The 16,892-nt window shown below is 50.3% G+C and overlaps 1 long non-coding RNA gene across 1 annotated transcript; it reads right to left on the reverse strand.

Moving 5' to 3' along the window:
- Positions 1 to 13,638: 13,638 nt before the first annotated feature.
- LOC130259968 (uncharacterized) lies at positions 13,639 to 15,133 on the reverse strand. Its single transcript, XR_008841721.1, has 5 exons — positions 15,114 to 15,133; positions 14,503 to 14,538; positions 14,340 to 14,378; positions 13,873 to 13,941; positions 13,639 to 13,780 (listed from the first exon to the last, which is right to left on the reverse strand). It is a non-coding gene; the product is annotated as an uncharacterized LOC130259968 (long non-coding RNA).
- Positions 15,134 to 16,892: the final 1,759 nt, after the last annotated feature.

The raw sequence follows: 16,892 nt of genomic DNA on the forward strand, positions 1-16,892 counted from the left end.
TTTCTCTCTCTCAGCAATGTCCAAGGCCAGCTGAACAGCTCTGAGCTCAGCAAGTTGACTTGATCCACCTTTTCCTTCGGTAGCTTGTGCAACCTGTCGTGTGGGGCTCCATACGGCTGCTTTCCACTTCCAGTTCATCCCCACAATGCGACAGGAACCGTCGGTGAAAAGGGCGTAGCATTTTTCATCTGCTGGCAGTTGGTTGTATGGTGGTGCTTCTTCAGCCCGGGTCACTTGCTTCTGCTCCTCTTCGTCAGCAAGACCAAAATCTTCACCTTCTGGCCAGTTTGTAATTATCTCCAAAATCCCAGGGCGATTCGGGTTGCCAATTAGGGCGTGCTGCGTGATGAGGGCAATCCACTTGCTCCATGTGGCGTCGGTGGCGTGGTGGGTAGAGGGAACCTTTCCTTTGAACATCCACCCCAGCACTGGCAGTCAGGGTGCCGGGAGAAGCTGTGCTTCTGTGCCAATCACCTCTGAGGCAGCTTGAACTCCTTCATAGGCAGCCAGGATTTCCTTCTCTGTGGGAGTGTAATTGGCTTCAGACCCTTTGTAACTTGTGCTCCAGAATCCCAGGGGTCGGCCTCGAGTCTCACCAGGCACCTTCTGCCAAAGGCTCCAGGACAGACCATGGTTCCCAGCTGCAGAGTAGAGCACATTCTTTACCTCTGGTCCCGTCCTGACTGGGCCAAGGGCTACTGCATGAGCGATCTGCTTGATCTGGGCGAAGGCTTGCTGCTGTTCAGGGCCCCAGTGGAAATCGTTCTTCTTGCAGGTGACCAGGTAGAGAGGACTCACAATCTGGCTGTACTCAGGGATGTGCATTCTCCAAAAGCCTATGGCACCTAGGAAAGCTTGTGTTTCCTTCTTGCTTGTTGGTGGAGACATTGCAGTGATCTTATTGATGACCTCAATGGGGATCTGGCGCCGTCCATCTTGCCACTTCACTCCCAGGAACTGGATCTCTCGGGCAGGTCCTTTGACTTTGCTCTTTTTAATGGGAAACCGGCTCCCAGCAAAATCTGGATGATCTTCTCTCCCTTCTCAAATACCTCCACTGCTGTGTTCCCCCATACAATGATGTCATCGATGTACTGCAAATGTTCTGGAGCCTCACCCTTTTCCAGTGCAGCCTGGATCAGTCCATGGCAGATGGTGGGGCTGTGTTTCCACCCCTGGGGCAGTCGGTTCCAGGTGTACTGCATGCCTCTCCAGGTGAAAGCAAACTGAGGTCTGCACTCTGCTGCCAAAGGAATGGAGAAAAACGCATTGGCAATGTCAATGGTGGCATACCACCTTGCTGCCTTGGACTCCAGCTCGTACTGCAGCTCCAGCATGTCCGGCACAGCAGTGCTCAGCGGTGGAGTCACTTCATTCAAGGCACGATAGTCCACAGTCAATCTCCATTCTCCATCAGACTTGCGCACAGGCCAGATGGGGCTGTTGAAGGGTGAGTGGGCTTTGCTGACCACCCCTTGGATCTCCAGCTCACGGATCATCTTGTGGATGGGGATCACAGCATCTCGATTTGTCCGGTACTGCTGGTGGTGCACTGTCATGGTGGCAATTGGTACCTGTTGCTCTGTCACTTTCAGGAGCCCCACTGCAGATGGGTTTTCTGATAGTCCAGGCAAAGTGTTCAACTGCTTAATGCTCTCTGTTGCTACAGCAGCTATTCCAAAAGCCCACCTGAACCCCTTTGGGTCTTTGTAGTAGCCATTCCTGAAGAAGTCTATGCCTAGAATACGCGGTGCCCCTGGGCCAGTTACAATAGTGTGTTTCTGCCATCCCTTCCCTGTCAGGCTAATCTCATCTTCCAGCAAAGTGTATTCCTGTGATCTCCCCGTCACCCCAACAACAGAAACAGGTACCTTCCCCACATGTTCTGATGGTATCAGGGTGCATTGTGAACCAGTATCAACTAGTACTCTATGTTCCTGTGGCTTTGATGTGCCAGGCCATTGCACCCACACTGTCCAATACTCTCTGTCATCCCATGCCTTTCCCTGGAAAAATTCGGGGTGGATAATTATTTCTTTCCTGGGCATACATAGTGGAGGTTCCTTCCAGGGGATCTGACGGATCATCCTCCCTTCTGTGATACCCTGCACCTTTACCATGGGAGGCTGAGGCTACCTTCATCTTAGCACGGTTCCTTCGGTTAGCATTTCCCTCCCTGAGCTGATGCACCCGTGCTGCCAGGACAGAAGTGGGTTTCCCATCCCGTTTTCCCATGTCTTCTCCATGGTCTCACAGGAAAAACCACAGGTCAGCTCGTGAGGTATACTCTCTCTCCCTAGCTGGGGGCATTGGGTTCTAGGTTTGGGGCCTATGACTCGCACGGGTGCTGCACTGATCTTTCTTATCTCCTCCCTTATCTCCTCCCTCATCTCCTCCATCCTGTCTTGGACCTCTTGGAGGTCCTTGGCCACGGCAGAGACATTGGCCTGCATTGGGCCATTCATCATACTCTCAAAATTTCTGAGTCTGTTGGCAACAGAACCCACTGTCTCATGGTGGTTATCAGCATTGATCATTGCAATGAAGGTGGTATATTGAGATGGCCCCAGGGTTGCCAGATTCCACAGCATCTGCCCTGTGCACCTGACCTTGTCAGGGTCATTGTCATGCTGTCCATCCCTCCCAAAGAGTACCTCTAATACTGCCACTTCTCTCACCTGCTGGATCCCTTCCTCAAGAGCCTCCCAGCGCATTCCACAGTGGTACTCCTGCATTCTCTCTTTGTGGACAAACTTCTCTCTCACACTCATTAAAAGCCGGTCCCAGAGGGAAAGGAGGCCTTGCTCCCTTACAAATATCTGGTCCACACCTGAATCCTGGGCCAAGGATCCCAAATTCCTGGCCTCAGTTCCAGCCAGTTGCACACCTGTTCCCATAAGGTCCCAGACCCGGAGTAACCAAGTTGTAAAAGGCTCACGGCCCCGCCTGCAATGTCTTTACGCAGGTTACAGAGACTGTCGTATGAGAGGGACTCTGTGATAATCTCAGCCTCTGGCTCCCTTGCTGGTTGTGAGGACCCTCCTGGCTGATCCCCATTATCTAGGTGCCTCGTTTTAATCTTAGATTTTCTAGTTTCCACAGGGGCAACTGCTACTGGCTGTGGCTGCCCCTGTGATCCGGCTGGAACCTGGACAGATACAACATCTACGGGTTCCACTGCAGCACCATCTGACTCTCCCTCTTTAGGGCAGGGGGAGGGTTTTTCACCAGCTGAAGAAAAATGCTCCTTCAACATCTGGCTGTGCTCCTTAAATATTTGGCTGTGCTCCTTCAACATCTGGCTTTGCTCCTTCAACACCTGGCCAATATCCTTCACTAGAGCTCCCACCCACTCTGGGTGGTTCATTTCTGCAGTGGGCTGTGGGGCAGCATTAGGCTCTGGGGCAGCATCCCTAGTCTCTGGAGCAGAGTCATATTCTTGGGCAACATCCCTAGTCCTTTGGGCAGGGTTATGTTCTGGGGCAACATCCCTGGTCCCTGGGGCAGGGGCAGACTTAGGGGCAACATTCCTGGTCCCTTGGGCAGGGTCATGTTCTGGGGCAACATCCCTAGTCCCTGGGGCAGGGGCAGACTCTGGGGCAACATCCCTAGTCCCTTGGGCAGGGTCATGTTTTGGGGCAACATCCCTAGTCCCTGGGGCAGGGGAAGACTCTGGGGCAATATCCCTAGTCCTTGGGGTAGGTATCAGGGTTGTTAACCAAGCCAATATTCCCTTGTTTCTGAATGCTAAGTAGAGCAGGCCTATCAGCAACACCAGCCACTGTAAAATGACACTAGCAATTAAAACAGATTTGAAATCCTTGAAAACTGGTGGAGTAGCCTCAAAAAACTGGGTGATGGGTTGGGAGAAAATTTCCCTTGCATTCATTACCTCACATTATTGAAATAACCCCAGAAACACGCAGTTAGAGTACAATAGCTCTGGATCCATGTGGCCACTTCCCAGAGAAAATTAAAAAAACATAAATTCCTGACATAATCAATCCACCAAACTAATCGGATAATAGCTACAGTAACTTTGGTGAGAGGGCCCATATTCAAAAAAGGGCTTACAAATGGGAGAGAGGTATCTGTGGCCACATGGAGCCCAAACCAGATTAAACCGGACAGCATGTTGCCACTCAAGAGAAATGTTACTCCTGTCTTAACTCTCCTCTTAATGCCCTCTTGCCCCACATTGGGCGCCAAAATCTGTCCTGGTTTGAAGGACAGGTGTCTGCCAGTAAAGACAGAAGTTTTCCTTTGAAACAGAGACCTGAATTTCACTCCTTCCAAATATTACAAATGCTTGAATTAAGGACTTTGAGACTGACATAAGGGGGTAGGAATAACAGCTCTTTTACTAATATATCCAACTGTACCAGCAGAAACAACAGCAGTTGTTAAAATTACTAACAAAACAGAACAGACAACTTGGTTCCAGTCCTTTCTTTAGCTGTGGGCACGCTCTCTCTCGGCGAGAGCGGAGGTGGGAAGGGGCGGCAGCGGCTGCGCCGGTCTCAGAGGGGAACGGGCTGGAGCGGGTAGCTCCTCGCTCACCGTTGGTGTCCGAGTGATTCGCTGTGTCCGCAGAGGCAGAAGGCTGCAGCGGGACAGAAGCAGGGCAGGGGATCGCAGAGGGTCTGGTTCTTTTGCCTTCGGCCGCGTCGCTCCAAGACCGGGGGGATCCTCCTTTGAGCTTGCCAGAAACACGAGTCCCCTCCGGAAGCACGAGTGCCCCTCCTTAAGCCCAGCTCCCACCTACCCCTTTTGTCCAGAGTCATTAAAGATCCGCGGTGTAACCGGGCCAGCTCCATTGGCATGATAATGGGAAAAATTCTTTAAATTGACACAGTAATAGGAAAACACTTAATCCCTAACATCGTGCTTAAGATTGTTTTCACATGGGAACAAGCAAGTTACTTTAGCTCTCTCTTGTGAGTGTGTTATCTCATTAAGGTTATCACTGGTTATTTATTAGATATGGCATAATATACATAAAAGACCAATTACACTCAACAAAACTTAGCAAGTTCTATCCTGTCATCTACACAAGGTTTCACAGCATAAGAAAACAAAAGAATAATTTCCAATGTCTCCTAGGGAAATGGAAATAAATGACCATTGTTTTAAAGTCCAAATAGTCCATTCGCTGGAAATGTTGGTCTCTTCATCAGTGAATGAGCTTTTGGATCCTGGAACAGGGAATAACTGAAGAAGGTTAGTAGGAACATTATACCATGATGATGTCCTAAGGCTTTTGTTGGCAATGTGCCTCTAAATTTCCAGACACGGCTATATCTTGGCAGTCCTACTTCTGTTTTTATTCTAGCCATGAAGGCTGCATGGTGATTAGCTTCTTTTTCTTCTTACTGGGCCTCATTCTCTTGGAGTCAATTGATGTTTGGCTGATTAAACAGGTGATTACTTTGACCTTGTTGATGATAAACATACATGCATACCTTCTCCTAAAGTTAATGAATTATTTAGACTCTCACTTGTTTTTGGCTTTGGAGGAAAAAGGTCGTTGCTACCCTTCCCCACCATCCCAATGCCCAAAGCTACCTCTCTGTTTTGGACCCTGCACCCCTGCTTGGATGCTCTCCTGCTTCAGCTTGCTGTTTTCCAAGCATCCCACCTCTCCTCCATCCCATTCCCATTTGGGACACAGCCACCATCACTCCCAGCACCCCTGCAGCTGCGCAGGATGGTCGTATCTGCCCTGTCCACCGGGAATCTGCCAGAGCTCACTGCACACTGTGACAGTAACTGCACCAAAGGGGAAAAGTGCCTGAGGCTGAGAAGGACTGGAACTGGGTTACTGTTCTGTTTGTTATTAATTCCATAGTTGTTGTTTTCTTTGCCTACTTATACATACTAGTAAAGAACTGTTATTCCTATCCCTATATCTTTGCCAGAGAGCTGCTTAATTTTAAAATTATACTAATTCAGAGGGAGGGATTTACTTTCTCCATTTCATGGGAAGGCCTTGCTTTCTCTAGCATACACCTGTCCTTTTTTCAAACCTGGAGAGATTTCGGTCCCCAACGGTGGCACCTGAGGGCATTGTGAGGAAAGGGTAAAAAAGAATAACAGTTCTTGAGTGACCTAAGTTTTTGGTGTTAGGTGGCACCATGTGGTCTAGCCTACCCTGGTTCAGGTTGCACATGGTCACAGCTATATCTCTCCCATTTGCAGCCCCTTAGCTAAACATGGATGCTATAACTAAGGCTACTGTAGCTGTTATCCAGTTCATTTTATGGAATGATATAGTGAGGAATTCATGGATTTTTAACTCCCTGTGGAAGACGGGTACATGGATTCAGAGCTATCACACTCTAACTGCATGGTTTTGGGGTTAATTTAATAATGGAACTTACTGTAAGGAAGTGACAGGAGGGGCAATTTTCTCCCAAATCTTTATCTAGTTTTTTAGGTCCACCCCACCAGTTTTTGAAGGGTTCAAATCTTCTCTAAACACTAATGATATCATACAGTGCCTGGTGTTGTTGATATGCCTGTTGAACCTATTCTATTTCGCATTCAGAGATAAGGGGATATTGGCTTGGATAACCACTCTGATACTTACCCCAGAGACTAGGGATGCTGACCCTGCCCCACAGCCCACCTCAGAAAGGAACCATCTGGCATGGGTGGGGGTTCTAGTGAAGGAGATAAGCCAGATGATGAAGGAGAACCTTTCCCCAGCTGGTGAGAAACCCTCCCCCTGCCCTAGAAAGGGAGAGTCTGATAGTGCTACAGTGGAATCCACAAGCGTTACATCTGTCCAGGTTCCAACTGAACTGCAAGGGCACTCACAGCCAGCAGCAGTCGCCCCCGTGGAAACTAAAACGTCTAAGATGAAAACAAAGCACCTAGATAATAAGGATCAGCAAGGAGGGCCGTCACACACCGCATGAGAACCAGAGGCTGAGATTGTCACCAAGTCCCTGTCTTATGAAAATCTTCGTAATCTTTGAAAAGACATTGGACAACGGTGCTGTAAGGCTTTTACAACTTGGTTACTTCAAGTCTGGGACATTATGGGTACAGGTGTCCAATTGGATGGTACTGAGGTAAGGAATTTGGGACCTTTAACGCAGGACTCAGGTGTGGATCAGGTATTGGCAAGGGAGCCAGACCCCCTTTCCCTCTGGGAGCAGCTTTTAATGAGTGTAAGAGAGAGGTTTGTCCACAGAGAGAGAATGCAGGACCACCATCATAGAATATGCTGGAAGACCCTTGAGGAAAGGATCCAGCAGCTGAGAGAAGTGGCAATATTAGAGGTACTCTTTGGGAGGGACGGACAGCATGATAATGACCCCAACAAGGTCAGGTGTACAGGGCAGATATTGTAGAAACTGGCAAACCTAGGACCATCTCAAAACACCACCTTTACTGCAACAATTAATGATGATAACAACTAAGAGGCGGTGGGTTCTGTTGCCAACAAGCTTAGAAATTATGAGAGTATGATTAATGGCCCAATACAGGCTCATGTCTCTGCTGTGATTAAGGAGCTGAAAAAGGACTTTAAAGAAGAGATGAGGTAGGATATAAGGAAGATCAGTGCAGCACCAGTGTCAGTCACAGGAGCCAAAGTCAGAGCCCAACATCCCCCGGCTAGGGAGAGAGGGTACACCACACAAGCTGACCTGTGGTTCTTTTTGTGTGAGCATGGGGAAGACATGAGAAGGTGGGATGGGAAATCTACTTCCATCCTGGCAGTACGGCTACATCAACTCAGGGAGGGAAACATCAGCTGAGGGAGTTCCACTAAAGTGAAGGTAGCCTTGACCTCCCATGACCAAGGTGCTGGATATTAGAAGGGAGGATGATCTGTCAGATCCCCTTGAAGAAACCTCTAGTATGTATGCCCAGGAAAGAAATAATAACCAGGGCCAGAGGGGCCCTGCCTCTAGCCAGGGAGAGGCATAGGAAAAACAGGTATTTTGGATGGTGTGGATTGGATGGCCTGGCACATCAGAGGCACAGAAATACAAGATGTTAGTTGATACTTGTGCACAGGGTACCCTAATGCCATTGGAACATGTGGAGACAGATCCTGTTTCCATTGCCGCGGGGATGGGAGGATCACAGGAATTGACTCTGCTGGAAGCTGAGGTGAGCCTGACTGGGAGGGAATGGCAGAAACATCCAATTGTGATCAGCCACTTCCCTGGTGGGCATTGCCCATGGTGTCTCTGCTGTGTCTCTCACAGCTGTGTCCAGTCCATGGCTCTAAGCCTCTTTTCTTCTGTGGAAAATCACGTTCCCATATCTCAGGCTTCTTCTTCTTTTTGTGAGAATCTTCTATTTACAAGGTCTGGAACTCTGCAGCTCTCGGCTGCTGGCAGCTCTTCCCGGTCACCTTCCTTTGCTGGGGTTCTGTCTCCACCGCTATCCCCACCGCCAGAATAATGCCTATCATGCTGGGGTCACCACTCATCGCAGTCAAGACAGAAGCAATGCCAAAAACTCATTGTTCATGTGACAAAAGCCAACTTTTATTAAGGGTTGTTCTCCCTATATAGCCTTGGAAGTCCACGTGGTCAGCTCTGATTGGCTAAATGAGTTGCCACCTGGCTAAGTGGCCAATGTCTGCCTGTGTCCCAAATGGCTAAGACCCGATCCCCAATAGCCCAGACTGGTCAAGTTACATAATTAAGGTAGTTACATAATTACTTACATTCCAGTTATAAAATTGTAATCAGGATTAGTTATAACTGTAAGGCCTCCAGGCCAGCTGTTAGCCACTACAGGTCTAGTGCTGGCCAAATCTTCCACTAGAATTATTTACTCATTTCCTGCTGTGAGATAGGATCAGGACGAAGGCAAAGCAGGCTGAAACTTTAATGGGTATAAAGAAAGAATTTTATTAACAGAATTAAAAGAATAATAGGAATAAGAACAAAACCTTCAGAAAACTTCTCCTCCTCCCACACCCTCTTTTCATTCTCACTGACAATGTGCAGGAACAATTCAGCAGGTTTACCATCTCTAAAATAGTCTTTTTTCCAGTTCACTTGGGGAGAGGTGTGTGCTATGTGCTATGGAGACTTCTCCACAAGAGACAATTCTCTCGTGGCTTTAAAGTCACAGCGAATCAGCCACCCAGGAGTACAGAAATCAGATCACTGTGTAAAAGTCTGTCCCCTCAAGTTACAGCTTTCCCAACTGTTTTCAAGAGCTCATTCTTTTTCTAACGGGGTACACTTTTAAGGGTGAGCTGTTCAGAAGCAACTGTTCTCATCATCTATCTCTGAGATCATCTTCATCTCTGGGAACAGAGGTTCTCCTCTTCTTCCCTGGGGTAAAGAGTCTTCATCACTCTCATCTCTCTCTTTTCAAGCTTCTCATGGGATCTCAGCTACTTCAATATCTGCTTGTTCAGCATGGATGCTTTTGCTCATGCCTACAATTGAATGCTTCATCCCCCATGTGCTTTTCAACAAGTTACAGGGAAACAGAATGTATCAATTATATCTTCCCCATAGCCTTACAAGAGAATTTCAGCCCAAGAGTGAGGCATCTCCTCAATCACTCCTATCTGGGACTTGAATTCGACTTCACTAACCTTGGGGTCCACATGTTGTTCCTCTATGCGTCTTCACTCTGTCCGTTTCTCTCACTCAAGAGAGAACTGAAGGTCTGCAAGTCTCATCTGTACAGCGAAGGAGTTAATATCTTGCCCAAGGCCTGCAGATAATCATATGATTCCCTGCTTGGTGGCAACCAGAGCTGTTTACAGTGGAGAATTCTAGGGGGCTGTGCCAGGATTTTCAAGAGGCCTGGCCAGAACAGTATGGCCACTCTGGCTGCACAGCCTTTTCAGCAGTTTAACAGGTTGTCAGCTCTCACTGATTGGTTTTTGTCAGACATGGAGGAAGCTCTTAGCATCTCCTCTCAAAAGAAATAATTTCCGTGAGTGGCTTCTTCCCTCCTTACTAAATGTCAAATGTGCAAAACCAGCACACAGGGTCCCTCCTTTCTGTTGTGAGGCCACATGTTGTCACCCTTGGCTCCATGAGGCCCTGTAGTGTCAAAATGGATCCTTCGTTGCAGGAGGCGCCACAGTGTCATGATATCTCTAGACACCATAAGGCCCTGAGAGGTCACAATGGCCCCTCAGTTCCAAAAGGTCCCACAGAACCATAGGGGCCTCTGGATTCCATGAGACCCCACAGTATCTCCTAGAATCCCTTTCTTTCCCTGAAGCCCCAAAATATCACAATGGACTCTTGATTTCATGAGGCCCTGCAGAACCATAAGGGCCTCTACATTACACAAGACCCCAGAGTGTCACAGAGTCCCTTTCCTTCCCTGAAGCCCCAATGTGTCACAATGGATTCTTGGTTTCATGAGACCCCACAGTGTGACAGTGTCCCCTCCCTTCCACGAAGCCCCAGAGAGCCACAATGGTCCCTGGGAACCACGAGGCCCTGCGGGATCACAATGGATCCTTGGTTCCATGAGGCCATGCAGAATCATACCTGTTCTGGGAGCGGTGCTGGAGATGCTGGATGAAACAGCGGCGGGGCGGGAATGGAGCGGTACTGGAGATGCCAAAGCTGCAGGACACAGAGCGGCTCTGAGCACCGTGTCCTGCAGGAGCCGGCCCTGCACATCAGAGCGATGCCCCTCAGGCTGACCCAGAGCATGGGGCAGCAGCAGGAATTGCTGCTGGACCATGGGAGATGCGGATTGAGTGCCTTTAATGGTGACTTGGGGGGTTGATCCTTATCAATGCAGCTGTACTTTGTGATGCCAAGAAACTTCCAGTTCATATGAAGTCATGAACTCAGGACAAACTCGGAACAAAAGCAATCAAACTGCCTTCCCTACTGCAGGGAAAAACATTTTGGCAGAGGTTTAATGATTTCTGATTTAGGAACTAACCTGGATAAGTTATTGGCCTGTGGTTTGTTCTAATCCAGGAACAATTTCCAAAGTAATGTGATTTGGCATTAAGAAGAAGCAACGTGCCTCATCATCTCGATAAAGCACACGGAGTACAGAGATATCTGTGGTTGTTGTTACCATGTTTTGTATTCTTTTTTTCTCCTCTGCCAGAGTCAGGACTAAAACCTCAAGAGAAGGTATTTCATGTTCGGACTCAGATGTTTTCTATATTACAGTGAATTCTACAGCACTTCCAGCTAACAAACTAAAAATTATGATGTCTTTCTGTCATTACAAGACAGAAGTCCAATTAAGAACAAACACCTAAATTATTTTTATTTTTAACCTAATAAGCAGTCACCCGTGACCTGCAATGTGGAATTTCCTATACAATTAAACAAGATCCCGCTTAGACCAATGTCCTGGTTTGAAGGACAGGTGTCTGCCAATAAAGGCAGAAATTTTCCTTTGAAACAGAGACCTGAATTCCACTCCTTCCAAATATTATAAACGTTTGAATCAAGGACTCTGAGGCAGAGATAAGGGGGTAGGAATAACAGCTCTTTTACTAATATATCTAACTGTACCAGCAGAAACAAATGCAGTTGTTAAAATTACTAACAAAACAGAACAGATTACTCGGTTCCAGTCCTTTCTTTAGCTATGATCACGCTCTCTCTCGGCGGGAGCGGAGGCGGAAAGGGGCAGCTGTGGCCGCGCCGGTCTCGGGTGGGAGCGGGCTGGAGCAGGCAGCTCCTCGCTCACTGTTGGTGCCTGGGTGATTCGCTGTGTCTGCAGAGGCAGAAGGCTGCAGCGGGGCAGATGCAGGGCAGGTGATCCCAGAGGGTCTGCCTCTCCTGCCTTCGGCTGCGTGGCTCCAAGACCGGGGGGCTCCTCCTCCCAGCTCGCCGGAAACCCGAGTCCCCTCCGGAAGCATGAGAGCCCCTCTCCAAGCCGATCCCACCCACCCCTCCCGTCCAGAGCCATCAAAGATCCGTGGTGCAACCGGCCAGCTCCACTGGCATGACAATGGGAAAAATTCTTCAAATTGACACAGCAATAGGAAAACACTTAACCCCCAACAACCCATGAGGAAGAAGGTGAAGAAGAAAGAAACCTCCGCCCTAAAGCCTCCATCTTGCCTTCTACATATTACTGTATTCTAAAATCCTGAATTCCAGATTTTCCACCGTGTGATACTACACACTTCTATTCAAACTACACACCAGTGATCTCAGTTCCATCACTGAATTTTGGAAGCCTTGTTCATGGCCTCAGGTCAAAAGCTGCATTTTCTTGTGGGTCAGTGCCTGTCAGTACAGAAAGTCTAAAACTCTCAGTATCCAGGGTTCTGAGAGGAATGTTACATTTGTCTTTACAAATAAGTTGTAGATCTGTTGGTAGATAAAGTTAGCACCTAGAGATAAACGAAACAATGGGAGGGATTACACTGATTGATGAATGGAAAAAGAGATTTGCATTTACAAACAAACTGTAGGTTTGCTGGTAAATGAAATTGGGTAACAGGAGATGAAAGAGGCAACGGTGGGGGGGGGGGAAACTATGAATTCTACAAGAATTAAAAATTAAAAGGAAGGGTTATACATTAGAGGGGAATCTCAGGTGTCAGGTGTTCTGGTAAGTCTGTGCCTCTCAAGTACCTCAGCCAATGGGGAAAGAGAGAGGGAAAAGCGGCGGGGAAATTAGGATAAAAAGGGAGGCTGTGTCCTCCAAAAATTTGAGAGATCCCAGGGGAATGCCCCATGGCCTCTCCCTTTATTCGAATAAAGCAAAAAGGACTCCTCTGTCTCCTTTTTGGACATAAACCTCTGGTGTTTGTGGATTAATTTTCCTTACAGTTCCAACAGTTATTATCAAGAAAACAACTGGCATTCTTATCTTTCCTGGTCTCACTCTTTCTTCTTCTCGCTGTGTTTAAGACTCCACCACTCCCTGCATGTCTGCTTTCCATTATCTGCTCCTCTAGATTTGGGATGTGACAAGTTATCAGTGGGAAGAGGGAGGATAATGGATAATGGACCATTCCAACTGCAAACTCTGTTTTTGTAGCCTCTGGATTTCCATTGTTTAGAAATTATCATATTTTAAAATACTTGACGGAATCCCACGTTTCTCACTTTTGGCCTGGCAGAAAACCTTCCTTTGGCCCTGTTTAGGAACTGACCCTCGGAAACACCTTGTCGCAAATGCTTTTCTGTTGGTTTTGATAAGAGGAGACAAGAAAATCAGCACATGGGGGAGGGATGAGGGAAGAAACAATTCCTTTCTTCTGTCTTCTTTGTGGAATGTCTAGTATAGAGGTTGTGCTGCAGCTGGAGACTTGTCCTGAGGGAAGTGATTGAGCTGAGGCAGCAGAGGCATTGCTTCCCTGGTTTGTAGCCCTGGGGATGGGAGGGGACACAGGTGTCCCCCTGACACCCTACAATCCCCTGGAATGCAGGATTCTCCCTGCCTCTGCCAGGTGCTCCTTTTTCATCTCTGGCCTGGGTGCTCCTGGCCTGAGCTCCGCACCATGGTCATTCCTGGTGCTGGGGTGTGGGAGTGAGGAGCTCAGTGCAAATGTGGGAGGTGCCAGCAGGGTCAGAGATGGGTGGAGGTGATAGTGACAGAGTTATGGGATGTGCAGATGGACACAGGAACAAGACAACACCTCTGGGGGAAACCTCTTGGAGATTTGGGGGAGTTTTGTTTGTAAAATGAACATGGACACAGAGCAAAGCTTTGCTCAAAGGGTTTATTGATTATTCAGGGGAAATAGCCCAGGGCTCAAAGGGTTCAGGGGGATCCTCCAGGGATGATCATCTCCTCATGCCGCCAGAGGGGATCAGGACACCCGGTGTCCCCATAACTTGCAATCCTAAAAATCAAAACCCAGAAGGTGACCTCTGGTGCCCACTGGGATAGGAGAGGGGCCCTGTCCCCACCCCTGTTCCTGCAGGCACGGCTCACCTAGGCACCCAGAGAGGCAGCCAGGCGCTTCTGCCGCAGAACAGCCTCCAGCTTTTCAACAACTGGGGGCTGGGGACAAACACAGCATTAGAGACACACTGGGGCACTGGGCTGCACTGGGAGGAGGGGGAAAGCACGGGGGTCCTTCTGGAAGGGGCCTGCAGGGAGCAATGGGGGGCAGGAGCTGCTGTGCCCCTGCCCAGAAGCACTGAGGGCCTGGCCAAGGAGGCACAGCTGGGGCAGGGGCTCCGTCCTGGGTCACCCAGAGGGATGCTGCGGGGACAGGGGTGGAAATGCAACAGGGGCCTGGGAAAGGGGCTCTTTGCGGAGGATCTGTGGGGCAGGGGAGTTGTTTGGGGTGTCAGAAGGGGTGCATGGACTGTGCTGGGACAAACTGAGATGGTCTGGGGTGTGTTGGCCATGCAAGGGAGGGGGGGTCGGAAACAGGCAGAACTCGTGGTACCCACCAGAGGCGTCTCCAGGTTCACGACATTGTCTAAATCAATCTGCAGAGAAACCAGGAGAATTCGCTGGGCACTGGGATAGCCCCGGTGCCAGCAAGGGATGGGGGAACACAACTACCCCCAGATTGCCAGAGGGGATGCCCTCCAATCCCAGCACCCCACTCACCTCCCGCAGATCATCTTGGGTTCCCTCCAGGAGCGCCTGGGAAAGGAGAACAGAAGTTTGGTCTGGATTGGACCCTGTGGGGCTGTGGGGGCACAGGAGTGAAGGGAGCAGGGCGGGCACGATGGGGTGGGAATTCAGGGCCTCCAAGGAGATCTGTTTGAGGTGGGGGGAGACCCAAAGATAATGAGCTGGGGTCAATGGAGGGCCCAAGGGACGGGGCTGGGGCTGGAGAAGGGGCTTGGTGTAAGGTACAGGGGAGGAGAAAGGAATTGCAGGGTAGGGACATGGGAGTGCAAGGGAGGGGCTGGCTGGGGACAGAAGAACGAGGATGGGTGGGGACAAAAGTGACAGGACCCAGAGAGGATTTGGGAGGGGAGGGTGAGTCAGGGAATTGTTGAAAGGGATACTGCTGCAGTGGCCAGGAAGAAAGGCAAAGGATTGAGGGGAGACACGGAAGGAAAGGCCTTGGGAATGGTCAGTGGGAGGTGTTTGGGGACCCTGGAGAGGACACAGAGGAGGGAGCAGGGAGGGAATTTCTGAAGGGACCCAAAGAGTGGGATGGGAGGCGACAAAGGGCAGGGTGTGGGGACAGCGTTTGGCTGGTGCCTCACCTTGGCCTGTGCTGGGGGGGCACAGCAGGATGGAGAAGAGCAGGGCCACACTGAGCACAGCCACCTTCATCTTCCTCTCACTCTGGGCAGCGCTGGCTGAGGCTGCAGCAGGGCAGGAGCACATTTATCCCTGCCGGGACTCCTCCCTGCGCCCTCCCTGACAGCTCCCAGGCCAAAGCCCAGCTTGGCACAGCCCCCAGTCCTGGCCACAAGCCCGGCCCTGGCACAGAGTCCATCCCATCTGTGGCAGAGATCCAGCGCCCCTGACCGCATCCCCTCAGCTTCCTGCATGTGGGAGCTGCCCCTGGAGGGCACCTGGGGGGCCAAGGGAGGCAGGCAGGGATCCAAAGGCAGCTGGAGACCCTGTGGGGACAACCCCCACTCCTACACAATCCATCCGCCAACAGCCCCCTTGGGCAAACCTCTCATCTCCTAGTACCCATCCTCTCCATGACTTTTTCCTTCAAGACATCCCAGAGCTGACCCCAGCCACTCACCCAGACTGTCTGAGCAGAATTGTCACTGTTCCCCCTCCTGCCCCATGGGTAAAAAGGAGAAGGACTGACCCCTCTTCTTGGGACAACAAGACTCCAGAATCTTGGAAAACTGGGACATGATAGGACAGGGAAGTCATGAACGTGGGAAATAGCCAGGTGATTTGGGTCTCCAGGCACTGGAGACACTGGGCAGAACTGGGAAATGATGACTGCCTGAAGACGAGGCTGAAGCTTGGGGAATTGCTCGGGTGTGGCACTTCCCACATCCACACCACCCCATTATTTCCCCTTCATTGCATGGCCCAAACTGGTCCCATCTTCAGCCCCAGGGTGGAATCCAGGTGGGAATATCCCCTGCCCTGGGGCTGACCCTCATCCCCTCACACCTGCAGCCAATAAATCCACCCAGAGCACCTTGGTCCTGCTCTGCACAGCTGCCACACACAGGGGGTGCCAGGGACCCCATCCCCAAAAAGGCTCCCACTCCAGCACTGTCCCTGCCTGGGACTTGCCCACAGCTCCCCAGGGCCCTTGTCCCCACACAGGGTCTCTGCAATACCCTGGCCTGTGCCCAGGCCAGCACTGGCCCAGAGCAGGATGTGCCCATCCCAAGGGACATGGGGAAGTGGGCACTTGTCCTAGAGCAGCCACTGGGATCAAATTGGGCAAACAGAGGTGCCCAGGCAGGGGAAGGATGTTGGTCCTCAGCCAGCATCTCTGATAAGCCCTGTTTGCCCAGAGCCTGCAGCACCAGGAAGACATTCAGACATCTTGGGCATCCAAGAAGTGAAAATCTCCTGAGAAGTGGCTCCTGAGAGCTGTCCATGGCTGTGATTCCCCCGTTGCCCGCTGCCCATTCCCTCCCACAGCTTTCCCTGTGGGACGCCCAGAGCTGACCCCATCCCAAAACCTGTTGGATTCGAGCAGAATTGCCGCTATTCCCACTCTGGCACTTTGAGGAAACAGCAGTGGGCACTGACTCCTCTTCCTGGGGCATCAGGAATCAGGGCAAATAGGAATGTGGGAGGACTTTGAGTCAAGGGCAGGCAGGTGATTGTGGTCTGCAGTCACTGGAGACATTGGGAACACTGGGTAATGCTGATTACCTGAAGACAATGCTGAGGCTTGGGAAATGCCTCAAGTGTGCCTGTTCCCACAGCCAGACCACTCCATTTCCCTTTCCCTGCATGTCCCACACCAGTCCCATTTCCAGCCCTAGAGCAGATTCCAGACAGGAATGTTCCCTGCCCTGGCGCTAAGCCAGTCCCACCCAGAACCGCTG

Source organism: Oenanthe melanoleuca, chromosome 17 (genome assembly GCF_029582105.1).
Source record: "Oenanthe melanoleuca isolate GR-GAL-2019-014 chromosome 17, OMel1.0, whole genome shotgun sequence".
Classification (NCBI taxonomy): Eukaryota; Metazoa; Chordata; class Aves; order Passeriformes; family Muscicapidae; genus Oenanthe; species Oenanthe melanoleuca.